The 20,058-nt window shown below is 36.7% G+C and overlaps 1 protein-coding gene across 2 annotated transcripts in view; it reads left to right on the top strand.

The window, feature by feature from the left end:
- Nucleotides 1-2,740: 2,740 nt before the first annotated feature.
- Nucleotides 2,741-20,058, top strand: part of LOC123684108 (mucin-5AC) — a 95,236-nt gene continuing 77,918 nt past the window's right edge. For both annotated transcript variants that reach the window (XM_045623236.1, XM_045623235.1), the window contains exon 1: nt 2,741-2,787. The gene's annotated coding sequence lies outside the window, so the exon portion shown is untranslated. The remainder of the gene's footprint in view (nt 2,788-20,058) is intronic.

Raw genomic sequence — 20,058 nt, 5'->3', positions numbered from 1 at the left:
TTCGACGCCGATGAACAATGCGTAAGTAATATATCTGATTCTCACATTCACAATCGATCACATACGATCGATAAAAGATTACCTATCACACCACAAGATACAAAGGGCGGTAAGGCATGCAAAGCTTCGAAAAAAAAATGGGATTCAAAACATATGTTCCGCTGAAAACATTTAGCATTTATCAGTAACTATTTTCGAATTCAGAATCGTAGGAATTTTCCATATGTTGAATGTGTAAACAACTTCCACGTAATTCGAAGTGTTGTTTTTCGTCTTTGTGAAATACATTTCCATCCCTCATTCAATAAGGGTAAATGGAGATGCTACTTATATTGGTTGGGTTGGCATGTATTATTTATTGAAAAGGCGGCTTAGTAAAGACGGTTTGGAGATTTTTATTGCAGGGAATTTTGATAAACGCAGCAAAGCGGTCCAACCTCATGTTGTTTTTAAGAATCAAGACTACATTTTTTCAGAAAAATGAAAGCGCGGCCACAAACTGGGCTAAATTGCCGCCCATCGAAAAGAGGCGCCTAAAACAGTTGCTTCACTGTTTCACCTCTAACTCCAGCCCTGGCCATGAAATTATCAATCAGTGTTATTATTTAATGTTCTCTGGAAAGATTATTTGTTAAAAGAAATATTGAAAGTATTGTAGAAATTTCAAAAATCACAAAAATTATTATAAAAACATCCCAGGAACCGACTACACAACCCTCCTAATGATCTCTTATATGAATTAACCAAAGTACAACCGATCAAACAACGTATGGAAAAACTAAATAAGAAATTCATGAAGAGACTACAAGACTTGGAAGATGTACTTGATATGGTGCAATGTGATCCGCCCCCACATCCACAAAGAAAATTTTCCATATGCACACTATGGCAAGAACTGAACGCCTTGAATGTTACTTAAGTTTATATTATATAACTCTTTTTTTTTGTGATTTCATAATGTAATCAAACTTATTATTGGCTGAAGGCCTCAGGTCAATGGCCACAAATACATTTATTATTATTATTATTATTATAAAAATGAATTTATACATAAATTGAAATCCGTCGTACGTTTTGAAATTTTGATTCAAGTTTTCCGAACCTCATGGTCGAAAAACCTACCAAATATACAAACCGAAACTTGCTGATATGAGTTAGATGTGTCAGCACCGGACCGAAACCTTGAAAAATACCCCTACAAACATAAGGAAAATATTCGGTCAGGCATGAGTCAAATCATGTTGCGTTTCCCCCTCATGAAAATTGCTATATACGAGATGGAAAGCTTTTAGACGGACGATGAAGGGTCAAAATTCAATTCGTTGCTTCCGAGTTGATGATGACCTTTCTGATTCAGATTACCGTATTACTTTATAGGGGTTCAGCACTCCTTGTCACATAATCATATCGGAAGGGATGCAGTCAGCGGAAAAGGTTCGAAATTAGATTACCCATATTTCATTCCTGAATGGGTAATAACGGTAGAGGACATTCCCTCCTGAATGGGATGGAGCTGATTTGTGTCTCACAATTTCGATTTGCCTTTGTGAATATCTCGATTGAGATGAAAAATCGGAAATTCAATTACGTTACCCGAGTATTTGTAGAGAGCGATATTGAGTGGAAAAACATTAAGGAAAAAAGTTGGCATGCCTGACGAAACTTGCTTCGCAGGAATTTGATTTTGTTGAATATTTGATGTAAGACAATTCGGGAGATTTTCATCGATGTTGAATAATTTAATAATTTAATTCGTAGACAGGTTGCAGTCAAGAAATCTTGGGATAAATTTCATTTCTATCCGAACTCATTTCCTATTTTATCCTATTTCCCAGATTCTAGAACTGCTAGATTGAAATCACGCAAACCTTTATGGACTAACACCTTCCTTGAATTCAATGAAAGCGACAAGGAAATTTGGCGTTCGGGATGGACTTCTTCTAACGTTTTCAACAAAAGTCTTATTGTTGATCCCTCAGAAAAAGTTCTAGGTTTCAATCTTCCTAGGAAAATTTGGTGTATTTTGAATAGACTTAGAACTGGTCATGGTCGTTGTAATAGTACCCTCTTCAAATGGCGTTCTATTGATAGCCCACTATGTGAGTGTGGTGTAGAAGAGACCATTGACCACTTGGTGAATGATTGTCCGATTTATAAATTTCATGATGGTTTCCAAGCTATCCATTCAGTTTCAGATTTTTTTTTAGAATGGGTAGTTAACTTCAAATCGATATAATGAAAACTAATATTTAGTACTCCTTTCTGCTTCTTTTCTTTTTGTTTTAGGATCCAATTGGAAATTATAGAGTCGTCAACCGAAAAGAGAGGATAAAGGAAATTTTGTTTTGGTTGAAGAGGAAGAAGTCCTTCAATATAAATTATGTCAGCTTATTCTGTAAACGTTTACACAAACCAGTCACTACACCAATACGGGGAGACAGAGTTTTTGCTGAGGTTTTTATCTGTTCTCTTGTATCATACGTTGAAATGTATGATGCCCCGTTACATTTCCTCTGCTAATACTGAGATTCATCGACACATATGCTTGATTGTTTGAAATTAATATTTTGTATTGCTCTTTCTCAAAAGAATATATATATATAATTTAAACTGCTTCAATTCTGATTGGCCATAACTAAAGAGATTTTGTTATTAATTTAGCGTAATAAATGTTTTATTTGGAGTGAATTCAACAATGTATCCAGTTTATGTATAAACCTTAACAACTAAAACTATTTTTTTTTTAGGATTCAAGAAAATATTGGATCTTCCTCATCGGTGTGAATTGTGAGTATCCATTAATCTTTAATTTTGTTGTGATACACTTCAATATCTCATTTATCATTCAGTTAACATTAATATTCAGCATATAATGGAAATTCTCTTGAAAATTAAAGAAGTAGAACAACTACAACAAATATATTCGAAGCCCTGAAGTTGAAATGTTTGGTTTACATTTTCGCGAATTATTCTTGGGCAATAATTTTGGCATATGTCCATCTTTGAGGCATGCCCTCTGTTCTCTAGTAGTAATCGAAAATCAGGGGTACAGATAGGTAAATGAGAATAGCACAAGCAAGCTGTGGTTGGCGGAAACAGAGCCATTATGGCTTGGTTTGCGCTCCGAGCTGTGCAGTGACTCTGCAACGTCCAAGAAACTATCGGAAATGTTACATAACGATACTTTCCGATAGTCAGGCTGCAATTAAAGCAGCTCACATACCATCGAGTCTAAGATGGCATTGGAGTGCCGAAGAAAACTTAATGAAATGGGTAAGAATAACAGGGTCTTTTTAGTCTGGGTTCCCGGCCACTTGGGAATCAGAGGGAATGAGGAGGCCAAAAAACTTGCCGGAAAAAGAGCACAAACTCCTTTCATCTGCCCGGAACCTTTCTGTGGTGTAGACAAATGAACCTACAAGAAAGAGTTTCAGGAAAAGGAGGTAACCGAAAGAGAAAAACTCTGGCGGAATTACCCAAGTCTGGATCCAAGAAGTATCTGGATCTCAGTAAGAATATGCTACACCTCTCCACTGGATTCCTCACAGGGCATTGCCACCTTAGAAAACACCTCATGAGAATGGGTCTAACAGAAAATGACGAGTGCAGATTCTGTGGGGATGAGGAAGAAACTCCGGATCACCTGGTGACGGAATGCCTCGCCATCGCTAGATAACGCAAAACCTGCCTTGGACACGAAACTAATAGAAGTGAGGATTTAGCCTTCTTGAAGCCATCCCAGATAATGGAGTTCACCAGAACTCTGGAACTGGAAGGCGAGCTGTAAATCCCGTTAGGGAGAGAATAGCTCTGATGGGGGGCACAATAGACCATTAGGTCGCAGTGAAATGTAACCTCCTAAATTAAATCTAAATCGGACACTGCAACGTGCGGAGGACTGGGAACTATTATTATTATTATTTCACTGAATCGGAGTCGTTACGGATCTGTTAGCCTGCCGGGAACTGCGACCAAGTTGATCTTTTGATTATAATCCTATCTATATATACGAACCCATGGAGGCAGTCGATACTGTTGAAATGAAACCGACGACATCCTTAGAAGCCTCGGCTATTACATCGTGAGTATCCAGAACTGATTTTCCCATATGAGTGGTTCTTAAGCAGGCCAGCACCGGTCATTTGCACGCCATGTGGCTATTTCTTCTTCCTTTCCACAGATCCTGGAGATCTCATCTGCTGACCTACCCATGTGGTACAACAGGTATTTGCCCGAACGGGGTCCTGTCAGCAGACCCACCATTACCTGAAGCTCAGCTCATGGTAGCTTCAGGAGCTTTCTGGTATAGGTCGGTGAAAGCATCACACATTTCTTTGCCTGAGCAGGACCCGAAGTATTCCTTCAGGGGGTTTTTCTATTGTCCCCCTTCCATTCTTGAACGGCTGTCTTGTATTGGTATTTTTCAAATCCACTGAAGGACTCAGGACCAACAGGTGTTAACCTTGATTCCCTTTTTGCAAGTTCATTGGCTTTTTCATTTCCTTCAATACCACAATGCCTCGTTACTCATAATAGAGTTACTTTATTGCCTCTGGCCAGTTACTTCATGGTATTACGGCATACCTATGTCAGTAGAGTACCATAGCTATATCATTTCAGGAACCTCAGTGTGGCCTGGCTGTCGGCAGTGATTTGAATACGACACCTTCGATGTTTCTTTTGAGACATCCTTGAGCACAATGTAGAGAGCTAGTTTCTCGGTTTGCAAGATAGAGGGCTCAATTCCCAGTAATCTAGAGATCCTCGTCTTAGGCCCATATACCCCAATACCTGTGCCTTTTTCTGATTATGATCCATCGGTATACCACATGGAGGACTTTTTGTCCAAGCGATTTACTAAGTTTTACTAAGAATGTGAAGTATCCTGTTCAGCAAATTTAAGTGGGATGTGCACGATCCAGTCTCTCTGTTAGCAATTGTGGTGTCTCATCGTAGGACTACATCAGGATGAATAGCCTAACTGATGATGATTTCATCAGTTGAGGAAATTGTTGACTACGAATCGCCTTAATATTCTTGCATTGTGCAGCGTATGACGCCATCACACGGGAGTAGAAAGAGTCACCACTACACAGGCAATTTCACATAATAATCTATGGATGAAAAAGACGAGAATGATCCCTGTTGAAACATAATATTGGGGATATAATTAATTGGTCCAGATTTTTGCTGAGATGAAGTCCATTGTATATTATACATTTCAAACGGTAGTTGAACATTTTGGAAAACACCAAAATTCCTTTCTGCGGTTGAATAATTCCCTTCCTTGAATGTTTAATGCCCGTATTGCATCTAATACCAGTTTTAATCCTTAATACAAGACAACCATGACATTTATTCCCACATTCATATTTATGACATGAATTGCAACTCAACACGTTAATAACATAACCCCTACTAGCGGCCTGCTGGAGGAATATAGTAGGAGAAATGGTATAATGAAATAACTCAGAACTGAATAAGTCCTCTCAGAAGGGGTTGAGTGTAAGCGCACCTAAAAGCTTTCTCAAATACGACAACACATCCCTTCTATAAGGAATATACAACATCACGGACCTGTCACAGGATAAACATCATCCATTGTTCTAAACTTGATATATATTGCGTTTATACATGGGCTTATTTCGCTGTATATAATTATTGAATACATAGGAATGTGTCAAACTAATCCTATTTGGGAAATATTGAATTCGCTAATTACTTTTATGAAATAGCTCATCATATAGAGAAAACGATGGATAAAGTATGATACGTCTCAATAGGGGCTCATGCAAAATACAAGAGTTCAATTTAATCTTGCTAACATCAATCAAAAGGCCCGAGAGTGATTACCGTTACCAGAAATATTATTGAAGAGTCCTAACCTAACATAACTTCACCTGTTTTTAAAAAGTTTAAAAACTTATTAGGGTTACACGAGGGTTGCTTATGTTTTAGGAATGGAAAGGAAAACACAATATTGATATGATTTCAATGAATGTTCATCTTCCAAAATATTCTTCATAAAGATTAGGTAATACACTTTTTCATGCTTTTGAACCAATTTTTAACACAGCTTTTTACTCAGATTTTGCTAGCTTTATACTTGAATATTGAAGGCATCGACTAGGTCTTCTGTTGTTAATTAATTTTTCAAGTTACTGCAAACAAAAATTTGCGGTGAATTTGAAAATGATCTGAGTACGTTTATTCTTAGGAGAATGACCTAGTTCACTATGCTAACGTCACTTTTGATGTTTAGTCATAAGGTCTTTAAGTTACGTAGTGCTCTTTAAAAATAAGTCTTAGCTTCAGCCTCTTTTGGGAAGAATCTTAAGAGATCTTACGAAATCTAAAATAGAACGAATTCATAAAAACATTTTGTACAAAGTACATTGAAAAAATCCATATGGTTTTTATTTGCTTTTAATAGATCTCTTGATTAGTGATCATTCAGCCAATCAGATAGTTAGATATACTGTACTTCTTCAATATGCATTTTGAAAATTTGATTGAGAAAATGAGCAATAACACTGCGCTAAAAAATTAACGCACATTATGGAAATCTAAAATTTATTCAACAACTGAAGGTGTTTTCAATGATAATTATTTTTATCAGAATTATGCATGCATATGTTATCCAATTTCAACGTTTTTCTTCAATACAGATGTTTTTTCCAGCCGGAATAAAAAAAGATGAGATTATCAGATTTTGAATGTATTGGCTCCATTCTGAAATCAGTTGTTCTCGATCAATTCTAGTGATCAATAGTTTTTCTTTCGTTTGATTTTCTACACTCGATCGCTATGCAACACGACACACGCAATTTGACCCAAGAGGAATGTGCCCAAGCGGTAGTTTTGCGAGAAGAAGGGTGGACATACACAAGAATTGCAGAAAGGTTTGGAGTTTCCCATACAAGTGTGTCCAGAATGTTGCAGTGATTCAGGGAGACATGTATGAATGTCCGAAGACCAGGACAGGGTAGACCACGGGTAACAACTGTCATTCAAGAACGTTACTTGAGAGTTTCTTCGTTGAGACAACGGTTTGCAACCTCTCGCCTCCTTCAAAATCAGCTTGAGCAAACTCATGGGGGGCAAATTAGCACTCAGACAATAAGAAACCGCCTCAGAGAATATGATTTAAGGCCTCGTATCGCTGCAAGAGACCCAGCTCTTATCCCAGGCCATCGAAGGGCGCGTTTGGATTTTGCGAGAGAGCATATCCATTGGGAAGAGGCTGATTGGGAAAGAGGTGTCTAGATGTGTCAGATGAGTCTAGATTCTGCCTCTACCATTGTGATAGACGTTCCCTTGTATACAGACGTCCACATGAAAGATATGCTCAGTGCAATTTCCTGAATACTACTGGTTTCGGGGGAGGATCGATTATGGTATGGGGTGGAATATCTTTGACTGCTCGCACAGACCTAGTGGTCGTTGATAATGGAGCTATGAATGCTGCTAGGTATATAAATAACATTCTTGAAGAGCATGTAGTGCCATTTGCCCCATACATTGGTGAAAATTTCATTTTTATGGACGATAATGCCAGACCCCATCGTGCGCGCATCGTTCAGGAGTACCTTGAAGAGTCGAAGTTGGAATGGCCAGCAAGAAGTCCAGATCTCAATCCGATTGAGCAGGTTTGGGACAACCTCAATAGAAGGCTGAGAAGTTCAGAAAATCATCCAGCTACTCTTAATGACTTAGGACTCCAACTCAGAGAAATCTGGGAAGGATTAGATCAGAACATTTTAAGATCACTCATTTTGAGTATAAACCGTCGTTGCCGAGCTGTAATTAACGCAAGGGGTGAAAATACCAAGTATTAAATCACCTATCAGCATTCCAGTATTTTGAAAATTGTTTATTTCTATTCTTTCACATAAGATTCGGTGAAATCCTGAATTTTTCTTCCATTTAATGTGTCTTGTTTCGTTCAAAACCTTCCCGAGAGAACATAAAAAATAAGTTATAGAGTCAATGTCGAGTTAACTTTCATTAAAATTGAGATTTTCAGAATGTGCGTTAATTTTTTTGCGCAGTGTATTTTGAGGATTGGACAAATATCCTATAAACCATAAAATTTATAATGTAGAACGGGACAAAAAAGTGATAATACCTTTTTTCATTCAGTGAAGTACAATTTGAGTTAATACTACAGGAACCTGTAGACTCATACACCTGACATAACTACGTCAGTGTAGGTAGAGGTGGCCACACTAAGGGCTTGATATGGCTTCCAGCAGAAATGCTGGGAATCACGTCTCTACCTAATAGCATACTCGAAAAATACGATCCTTTGAGGAATTTCGAACCCTGCTTTATTATCTCACAAGGGAAAACCACAAAACATTCTACCTACATTAGATTCCTTTGATGCCAAAGGATTGAATCAATCAGTAGATTGGGAAGATTAATTTCATCAATTTGGAGAGCTCTTCTCGCCAAGTTGGATTGAAATGAGAAACAAGGGTTTATTTACCGAAAATTACTGAATAGAATGAGTAATTAACTCGAAATTTTGATGATTTAATAATACAAATTATTCACAACAAAAATTTCAATAATTGCTGTTATTTTACCAACAGCGAATAACCCGTTAGGTATCTGTTTATCGTAAAAATGTTTATATTAGACGATCAATTATTCATTTGATACACATTTAGAATTGTTCGAGGAAAAAATTATCATATCAACCCTTCGACACAAGTACCATGTTCTGATAATATTTGATATGTTAGTGATAATTTTCAAAGCGGAAATCTCATTATTTGCTCTATCATTGTTCAATAAATTAATGTAAACAATTTAAAACTATATCAAATAATACACAATTTATAATATTCAATGTCCAGAGTATCAGCTGACCTGAAATTTTCAATCTTTAATATTTGACATGAATTATTCCTACCATGAATACATATTATTATTTATTAAAGTTCTAAAATGCTGCTGCAACTTGGTAACCCTACTCTGAATCCAACCATTATGGCTTATGACATGACCCCTGACTGATCAATACCAGAATCTGAAAGAACTCTAAGGGATTGAATGTCACAACGATATTAATGATGTATTCTATGCTTCCAACAGAGAGAGATTCGGGTAGAATATCTGGTGGAACCCTGATTTTAGAGTCTCCATGTTATTATTCACTTCAGATAAAAAATAAATAAGACGCACAGAAAGAAAAACAACGATGGTAATAGATTATTTTTTGGAAGGTTTGCGAATGAACAAAGTTTATTAGAAGAATTTCGATTCATTCACAACTCCTGCTTTTACCTCTTTATTGATATTAATATTTTGTAAATTATCATTTTTCTTATGTTATGAAATAAGAACAATATGGATATAGCATTACTTTTTTAAATAATTGAAATTAGACATATTATGATCATATAATGTTCTTGTTTGTTAATGTTTGTTAAAATTACATGACCTTTCAATCTAACACAGTTTGTTGGTGATATAATGGATCACCTTGTTTAGTTGGCGTGAAAACCTTCACAGAAAAAATGCGAATATTGCATAGGACTCAATAAATTTACAGTTATATTGGACAATTTTCGCCTTGGTTTTCCAATCTATCTGAAAAAATCAATAATATCTTGGTTCATTCAACAGAATCTCTCATGAATTATACCTGATTATTTCAAGGGATTTTGAGAGTGTTACTCTTGTGCTCTTAATCTTGATATTGGGAATTCTGAAATAATTACTCATCAAGTATTTTCCTAATCTTTCGAATGATTCGCATATGTTGAAAGTGAACTATCAGATGTATAACTTTTTCGATGTTCGTAAATTTAACGGGTGTTTTTTTTCGAGGTATATAACTTTAAGTTGGCATTACTGTTCGAGATGGTGACCGATTTAACAGCTGTTGAGTGATTTATTTTTAGTTTGGTTTGGCAATTTATCATGCATAGATTCACGCCTGAACAACGCTTGCAAATAGTGCAATTTTATTTCGAAAATAATGGTTCTGTGCGGAATACGTATCGCGCACTAGGTCCATTTTATTTTGTTTAGCGATGAAGCGCACTTCAGGTTGAATGGCTACGTCAACAAACAAAACTGCCGCATTTGGAGTGAAGCTAATCCTCAAGTGTATGTCGAAACACCGTTACATCCAGAAAAACTGACTGTTTGGTGGGCTTTATGGGCTGGTGGAATCATTGGTCCGTACTTCTTCAAAAACGATGATGGCCAGAACGTTACAGTCAATGGTGATCGGTATAGAGCCATGATTACTAACTTTTTCATTCCTGAATTGAACAACCATGATGTCCAGGAGCTGTGGTGCCAACAAGACGGCGCAACATGACACACAGCTCGTGCCACAATCGATTTATTGAAAGACACGTTTGGTGACCGCCTAATTTCACGTTTAGGAACTGTGAATTGGCCTCCAAGTTCTTGTGATTTAACACCGTTAGACTACTTTCTGTGGGGCTATGTAAAGTCATTGGTCTATGCGGATAAGCCACAAACCCTTGAGCATTTGGAAGACAACATTCGCCGTGTTATTGCTGATATACGACCACAAATGTTGGAAAAAGTCATCGAAAATTGGACGTCCAGATTGGACTACATCCGAGCCAGCCGTGGCGGTCATATACCAGAAATCATATTTAAAATGTAATGCCACAAGATTATCTTGTGGATAAATAAAATTTATGTCAATCCAATAGTCCATCGTTGTTTTATTGCAATTTAAAGTTCTATAGCTCTAAAAAAAACACCCTTTAGATGCACAACAATTTCATCATACCCATAGCATTGCAAATGAATAGTCAAGAAAAAGGAAATGTAGCAATAATGATAAATAAACTTATTATCATCATCAAAAATACACTTCACGATAATTGTTTGAGAAGGAATAAAATCAATAATGGTGATTTCAGCTAGAATTATTGAATGAAATCGAACTGCCTACACAAATACCAAAGCCATCACAAAAATATTAATCACTAATATCTGGAATAGACCTAATCTTGATACATCCAATTCCCAGACATCGAATGACTAATCCAAGTCAGATTGATCGAAATGGAAACTCCAAAAGTGACTGAATCAAATGACGAACGAAGAGAAACCAGATCCAATCACAGATTAATTCTACCAGAAATATACCTCGATCCCCTGGAAAGAGCCACCACAGCAACTATTTCAATTTCAATCTTACCAATAGCTTCCAACGGTAGAGGAGATATCATCTATTACATTAACCGGAGTTTACTACATATTCCTTTAGGAACCCGATGGAATTTGCATTTTAACGGGTTCCAGGGAGACGAAAGGGAGATGTCCTGACTCCAATAAAAGGTTTTCGTTGCAACTCGAATAAATTCTTATTAGGTAGATATACTTTTCCCGACTTAAAGAGATTTGAATTTCGATTTTACCGAATTTTCCGAACAGTTCCATTGGACTTGATACGTGCTCGGTTACAGGCCAATGTTCTCCTATATTGGAAAGGCAGATTAGGGTAATTCTATGCCGCAAAATGAAAGCTCTCGATTTCTTTTCAGCACATTTCACATCGGGAATGCTGGTGCAGGCTATGGAATAGAATCACCTTTGCATAAAATTACGGCTGCCTACTCAGCCTAGAAATGGACCAATAAGGACTTCGGAGGAGGATAATCTGTTTGATACGTAGAAATGTCTCCTTTATACCGGTTTCCACCAATCCTACACAAAGGAATACCGCTCGAAGAAAATCTTGTGATTCTACGGAGGAGAATATTCAACTAGCCATGAATTCGATTTCCGCTGTATTGAAGTTCAGACTTCCTGTTATTTGGGAATCATACTTATCTGCAGCATATCATAAAAATAAATATGGAATACACCAATGCAAGAAAGATTTTTTTGATTTTCCAATTCAAAGATTTCATCATGATTTATTCGTACATATAGTGTGGTCGAACGAAAATTTAATACTTCCATTTTTAGGCTTTAGTATGAAAATGTGGAAAATCGCTCGAACAATTTCTGTTTTTTTCTCTCTTTGTATCCTCGTAACTGTAACCTTCTAATGGGGGTGAGTACAGTACCTCCATTTTGAATAGAGATAAGGGGTGTTGCGATAACTGTTTTGAAGATCTTAACGAGTACTATCTGATCCTGAAATTCAAAATTTTCATCGTTGACAAAATGGCAGATAAAATAGTGAAATTGTAATTAGTTTATTAAATGCTAGAAATTAGCACCATTCACTTCCATCCAGTGATGTACTAAAGATTTCTGGTGTAATTTGAAGTCATTTGTTTGCAAATCATCCAGTGACTCAGGCTGGGTAGCGTAAATCTTGGATTTCAGGTGACCCCATAGAAAAAATTCTACAGGAGCCAGATCAGGTGATGTGGGTGGCCACTCAATATGCCCCCTTTTTCCAATCTATGCGTGAAGGAAATTTTCATCCAAGAACTGACCGAAGAAGATTCTGTCCGGAAAACTCACGAGCAGAAAGACCTTGGAACTTGGAATTTTTAGAGTATTTTTGGATCTCGAATACTGCTTCCGTAAATATGAATGCTTGAAAATGCAGAATTTCATGGTGATCGTCTAGCCAAAACTATAGAAAATTCAAGAGGAATATCGGAATTAGGGATTCACGGCTTAGCTTGATTTTCAAGCTAATTGGCTTGAGCTTGACTTGATTTCAAGTCAATCTCAAGTCAAGTATTTATTTATCAAGTACTCATATTAAGCTACCTGATTTTTAGCAGTTTTTTTGTGTAGTGTCACATCAATAAAAAAATGATGGAATGAGAAGGAATATTGAAAAAAACACTCTTATTTATTGAACTTATTCTATAAAAGAACCTAAAATATAATAAATTAAATCACTATAAATCATTACAAAATAAAAAACAAAGTAACTCAATATTGAGAAACCTCCAGGCTCTGTTTGATTTCATAATTTTTCATCTAGGATCTTAGACACATGAGGCATGTTATAGATTTGTTTCCTAACCTACTGCAGGTTATTGTTACTGTAAGAACAGCTATGGAAAATTGTTTTTCAACAGGAGCTGAAGATGCTGGCGTTGAAGAAAATTCCTTGGTCATTTTGGCCAAGTTTGGGAAGATATTTCTGAAACAACCAAAATCTGCCAATAGATTTCATAGAAATGTGAGAAAACGACTACTAAAGTCACACTGGCGAATGCTTCAGTCTCTCGGCGCTCGAGGAATCCCCGCGCACGAGATTGCAGAAATATATGCCGTGCGACGCTTGAATATCAAGCTCAAGTAATACCAAGCAGTCAAGTCAAGCAATAAATATCTAAAATCAAGTCAAGTCAAGCTCAAGTATGTAATTTTTCACGAGCTTGATTTTCAAGTCAAGTAGTTGGTTAAAATGTCAAGCTACTTGACTTGATGAATCCCTAGCAGTGATGCCAGTATATAATAATAATAATAAACTTTATTTTCAGATAATATACAAAAGAAAATAACCAAACAATAAAAAAAAATGATATATATAATATATCCTATAATTTTATCTGCAAAAAGGAGACTTACAACAGTAAGTTTTACATGTAAGCTCCCAAAAGTTCACCAAGAATAAAGTAATGGATGATTTTAACTCGATTGAAGGCATAGTCTGGATCGAATAAGGCCACATTAACGTTTAGTCATGCGGCAATTGCACCCTTGAAGATCACAGTACTTCATATAAGGTATAAAAAACGAATTATGCTGGAATTTTCTGAGCTGGAATCATCAATTAATTAATCCAATTTCACTTCGAATTACGGTCATAAATAGGAAACAATACTATGCAAATCCCTACTGCTATCGAATTATCTGGATGCATGAATCAGATTATAATGAGTAATGGATAATCAGGTGGATCCCAAATACTCCTGATATAGGTTAATAAAATGGCCATTGAACCATACCATACATAGATAGGTTTATCTCTGCATTCCCATGGCTAGCTTAGGCCACATTGCGAATTGCGTTGCGTTCACTTTGGCGATGATTCCATTGATGCCTCCCAGTGGAACAGGAGAATAGCGTGTGTGCCCGAAATTTTTCAAATGGTTGGCGTATTTATGAGTGTTCATCGGAACGAATTGGATGCGGAATTTTTGGGCCAATTAATGATTTTTGTTGTTGTTGTGTGGTATTGGATTGGTGGAGGGGTTTATTTTCAACAATAAACCCTTTTTTTGCTAGAGAAAATTTTCCAAATCCAAATAATGGGTGTTTTTTTTCGAGGTATATAACTTTAAGTTGGCATTACTGTTCAAGATGGGGACCGATTTAACACCTGTCAAGTGATTTATTCTCAGTTTGGTTTGGCAATTCATCATTAATAGACTCACGCCTGAACAACGCTCACAAATAGTGCAATTTTATTTCGAAAATAATGGTTCTGTGCGGAATACGAATCGCACACTACGTCCATTTTATTTTGTTTAGCGATGAAGCGCCCTTCTGGTTGAATGGCTACGTCAACAAACGAAACTGCCGCATTTGGAGTGAAGCTAATCCTCAAGTGTATGTCGAAACACCGTTACATTTAGAAAAACTGACTGTTTGGTGCGCTTTATGGGCTGGTGGAATCATTGGTCCGTACTTCTTCCAAAAACGATAATGGCCAGAACGTTACAGTCAATGGTGATCAGTATAGAGCCATGATAACTAACTTTTTCATTCCGGTATTGAACAACTATGATGTCCAGGAGCTGTGGTTCCAACAAGACGGCACAACATGTCACACAACTCGTGCCACAATCGATTTATTGAATGACACGTTTAGAGACCGCCTAATTTCACGTTTTGGACCTGTGAATTGGCCTCCAAGATCTTGTGATTTAACAGCGCTAGACTACTTTCTGTGAGGCTATGTGTTAAGTCATTGGTCTATGCGGATAAGCCACAAACCCTTGACCATTTGGAAGACAACATTCTTGTGGCCGTGTTATTGCCAATATACGGCAACAAATGTTGTAAAAAGTCATCGAAAATTGGACGTCCAGATTGAACTACATCCAAACCAGCCGTGGCGATCATATGCCAGAAATCATATTTAAAATGTAATACCACAAGATTATCTTGCGGATAAATAAAATTCATGTCAATCGAATAATCCATCGTTGTTTAATTGGAATTTAAAGTTCTATAGCTCTATAGTTTCTATACCCTTTATTATTCATTGAAAAAGCAAATAATGAATTGTAAAACCTTCATTTTCTTCGGATTCGATTCTGGGTCATGATATCGGTAGATCAACTGCGAATCAATAGCGAAACTCGCTCGCGAAAGTTACTCGGGCAAAACTCACTCACTTCGAGTGAAATTTTGCTCTACTCAAAATAGAGCGCAATTTAGAGTTAATTTGCAGGAGTAGGACAAACCCTCTAGCCTTTCCTTTCACTGTACAAGTAGGAAGGCTAAGTTCAGGACTAATATTCTTCTTCGCATTTTTTCTTTCATTTCGATCAAAATAATGTTGGTATTTTGGATTCTACAAGAATTCTCGAATGAACCTCGATGAGATTCAAGCCCTCTTCTCAGAAGGTACATCCTTCGCGCAACTATGGTGACCATGTTTACACTAAGCGAATCTCGATGGGCGAGATCTTTTGATGCTTGGTGTTGGAGTGGTGGAGAGGTTTTCAATGATTTTTTTCAAAAATAAACCCTTTCTTTTGCAAGAAAAATATTTCCAAATCGAAATATTATTCATCGAAAAAACAAGTAGTGTATTCATAAACCTTTCAGTTTGTAGGCATATAGGTGAAACATTTTGTGTAAAGTTGTGTTTACATTAGCGAAACTCGCATCGAGTGAAATTTCGCACCGCTCAAAACAGAGCGCAATTCAGCTCGAAAAATTGCGGCAGTAGGACAAGTCCTCAAGCCTTTCCTTTCACTGTACGAATTGAACCAATATTCTTCCTCGCATCCTCTTTTTTATTTCGATCAAAATAAAGTTAGTTTTTTGGATTCCACAAGAATTCTGGAGTTTTGTTAACCTCGATGAGCTGCACCAATTTCTCTTAGTTCATCCCTCACTCAACTCATGTTTACACTAAGGGGATCTCAAAGAGCCAGATACCTTGAAGCATGGACAATAACCAACTGAACTCCGGCTCGAAGCAAGAACACAAAACAGCAATTACTCAGGGGGTATCTTAACTGGCGTTATTTCCTCGCGAAATTATTTTTTCGCGGAAGAATTGCGACCAAATATATTGTTATTTTCGCAGAGGAATACTGAAAAATTCATAAACTAATTGAACTAGAATCTTGAGTTGAATACATTTCATTCAATACAAAGATAGTAGTAGACTGGGATATTTCATTATTGCATCTAGTCAATTTTTTTTTGATGATTCAATTTTCAATTCTTTGAGCAGTCAATAATAACTCCATGATAGTTGATTGATTGTTCATTATCATTTATATAAATGGTTTCATTGTCTGATCTTGTTTAGGAACAACCACATTTACATGACTTTAAAAATTGAAAACCAATTTGTTTACCCAATTTCATATCGAGATAGCAGTCAAGTGAGAGCAACTCTCATTTAAAATGGAAGTTTTTACTTAAGAAGAGTATCTTGTAGAAAATTATATTCAAAGATCATATCCTTCATTTAGCCCATCCTCCGATTATATTAACTCATCGTGAGTTTCAATCATGAGTTATTTAAACTATAATTCACTCTTTAGCATCGAGTTCGGAAAGTTTGATGCATCATCGTCAGATGAGACGAATATAAAAAAAATCCATTAAGATTTTGCGAAGGTGTACGTAAATAATTCTAGAGAAAATACAATGTAATTAAAAACAATACCCTACCCACTCTGTCGACCATTAAATTTGGAAATCAACGTGGGTACTTCCTCAAATAGAAAAAAAGCATAACAACGAGGGGTCTTGTTCACCTCCAAGATGTTTGGAAGGAATTAAACTGTTCGCGGAAATGAGACTTGAATAAGCATTTAATGAACATGGATTGTCCCGAAAATATTCGCTTGAATGAATCTATTCTTTCTGTAAGACCGTCATTAATATACAGTCTAGAAAATGGTCTATGAACAATACCCTCTTATATTATTTTATGCTCTGAGAGCATGTTTTGAACCCTGCAGCTACGTTTAATTTCATAGCAGCCCTGAAGTACCATTGACCTCTCCTATTTTAGGACCCAACTGCGAAGTTCAACATTTAAATCTAATTTAAACCTAGCAGTTTTTTTATTGAATTGTCAGCAATTTTAGAGCCCTTGTTCACCGTACCACGCTATTATTTCGTCACAAAGTCTGCAATTTTCGAATTGGGAGCCGGAAATAGTTTGGATACATAGGTTCGATTCTCTGATGACAAATCCAGTTTCAAATTCGATTCAGTCTTGCCGTATAGTTTTTCAAAAAAATGGTATTGTCTTCTTCTAAAATTATGTGTTATATTATTTTTTACGAATATTTTGAAAACATATCAGAGCTACTATACTACGGATACTATATCACCAATTCTTTCGCGAAAAACGAAAAGTTAACAAAATCATAATTTTTTTATCCAAAAATTAAAAATATTGAAATACAACAACTCACACTATTGTTGATGAAGAAGAAGAAGAAGCACTTGTTTCAAGAAATTATGAGAAAACCCCATGAAAATAGGTGATTTTGAAGAAATAATATCTCTAATTTCGTTTGGAACTGAGCAGTCACGTGGTGGTGTTCTCTCTCAATGGGCCAAATCTGACTAGGGGTTCAGTAAATATTTTTTATTTTCCTGGTGATATGAAAACTGCAGATTCAATGGAAATACAGTTCTGTAGTAGATTATAGAATCATTGCTTCGAAAAAGTTCAAACTTACTCAGGAAACAGGAGATTGGAAACATGATGTCGGGCATTATTTTGATGAAATATTGGATTCTCGAGCCGGTTAAGGATAGGGAGAACATTTGGAGATACTATTTCTTGAAGGTAACGCAGCGCTATCATGTTAGCTCGAATAAAGATAAAAGATGACCTACTTGCATGTGCAATAGCACCCCATACCATAACGCCCACTGTCTAATGTACATGACGCTCAACATCAAACTGAGGTTCACGTCTTTCTCCCCGACATCGTTTAACCCTTCTTCGGCCAACATGTGCACCCAAGGAGAATTGAGATTCATCAGAAAAGCCATTCCACATTCAAATGTTGACGTTTTGACCTCACCTTAGTATATTCCTTTATCATTTATGTAGGATCCAGTTTATTGTTCCCTGTAAATAATTGAGATGGTCAACCGGATGCGTGGAGCCCTATTAGTTTCTTTTAATGTCGAGGGCATGACAGTTTCAATAGATTTACAGGGAACGAATTGTACATAATGTAAAAAGGATGTGCTATTCTTCGGGATGTCGAAGAATGTCATACGTCGATTGTAAAACTTAAGGGATTTATGGGGTTGGGAAAAGTTTCGGAACAAGACGATTATGCCACATGTGTTTCATCTTTTTTCTCAGGCCCTAGTTCTTCTAGAATATTCGATTCCAGGAATCCTCGAAGATATTTGGGGGCGGTACGGCGAAAATCTTATTGGACTAGGGGGATAGTACCTTCCCCTAAGGGTGTGGTCAAACCGAGACAGGGTAGTTCGAATCGACAGAGAGCACAGTTGAAATTAAGCCGAAGACGGAGACAGTTCAGATTGAACCGAAGACGGGTACAGACGGTACAGTTCAACTCAAATCAAAGACGAGACAAGTTCGGTCGGTCAACTTAAGACGTAAACGAAAAGACGGTTCGCGGACTAGATTAAGACGAGTCGCGAACAAGTTAAAGACGAGACTACCGAAAACTTGAAGTACGACGAAGACGTTTCGAGTAATTAATTAAACGAGAGTTAAAGACTGAATTCAGTACCGTATAGTAGTAAGAAACTTGTTATTAGGACGTTATTGGGATCTTCTCAATACTGAGTTTTCACTGTATAATTGTGGCTTTGTAAATAGATGTGAATAATTCAAAAGAGTTTCATTATTACAAATCCAACAAAGTCACGGAAAAAAGACGAAAGGCCAGGTAATCGAATCATACCTCTAGACGATCGATTAACCAAGCCTACATTTATGTTATACTGAATACATTACATTACATTACATTTTTATTCATGTTGGATATTCTGAATATCGAAGAAAAGTTGTAAATTGATTTTTCATTCGAACGAGGTCCTAAAAATATCCTGTTATATCGCCCATGTTTATCAATGAAAGGCTGCCTGTGTTGAGAACGACCTGTCATGACTCATGGAACCTGCACGTTAGATTAAACCATCATGTAATGAATAACGTTGCCCTGAATTCCCTATTCGTTAACCTCAACCGAGCGATCTAGATCAAGTAGCTCCCTTCCCTTTTTAAATGGTTTTTCTTTGTTCTTACCTGGGGCAACGAAAGATAACAATTATGAGGGAGTGGATGATAAATTAGTCTCCTCCACAATTCCAATCCTTACCAACGGCAACGCTGCGGTGGAATCGAGACTTCAGAGTTGATAATTCTATTAGGGTTGTTTACATGGATAATAAGAAAATTGGATATCTTTTTGTAAAGTGTTATTCTATACCAGACGCAGGTGCTAATTTCTGTGGAGGGTTGGTATTTCCGAGATCAATTTAATGAGGTATAGGGAGAAGGGTGATGTTGAAAAATGATGCTGGAATTGAATTGGTTAAGGGAAAATTTTGTTGTGAGTATAAACAATTTATTTTGGTCTTGTGGTAATAAGAAGAGCAGCATAATGGATATCTGATTCCAAAATGAAGATATAGGCAGGGTTTTTTCACTCAGAGGTTCTTCTTGATTAGCCAGCTATCTGAACAGCTGCCATTTTTGAAGTTACATAGACGTTAACTTTTGCTCTTTTCCAAAATTAGAGGCTCTATTTCGAAAAACTGGTGATACATTTATGATTCAAATTATTGTCCATCGCTGGACACTACTTGCTCCCAAACAAGTGATAGTCCGAAGTAGCTACGTCTGGATAATACGGCGGGTGAGGCAGAACTTTTCAT

The sequence above is a fragment of the Harmonia axyridis genome, chromosome 7 (genome assembly GCF_914767665.1).
Source record: "Harmonia axyridis chromosome 7, icHarAxyr1.1, whole genome shotgun sequence".
NCBI lineage: Eukaryota > Metazoa > Arthropoda > Insecta > Coleoptera > Coccinellidae > Harmonia > Harmonia axyridis.
Note: the sequence above shows the minus strand (reverse complement) of the source record. Positions and strands in the feature narration are given on the sequence as shown.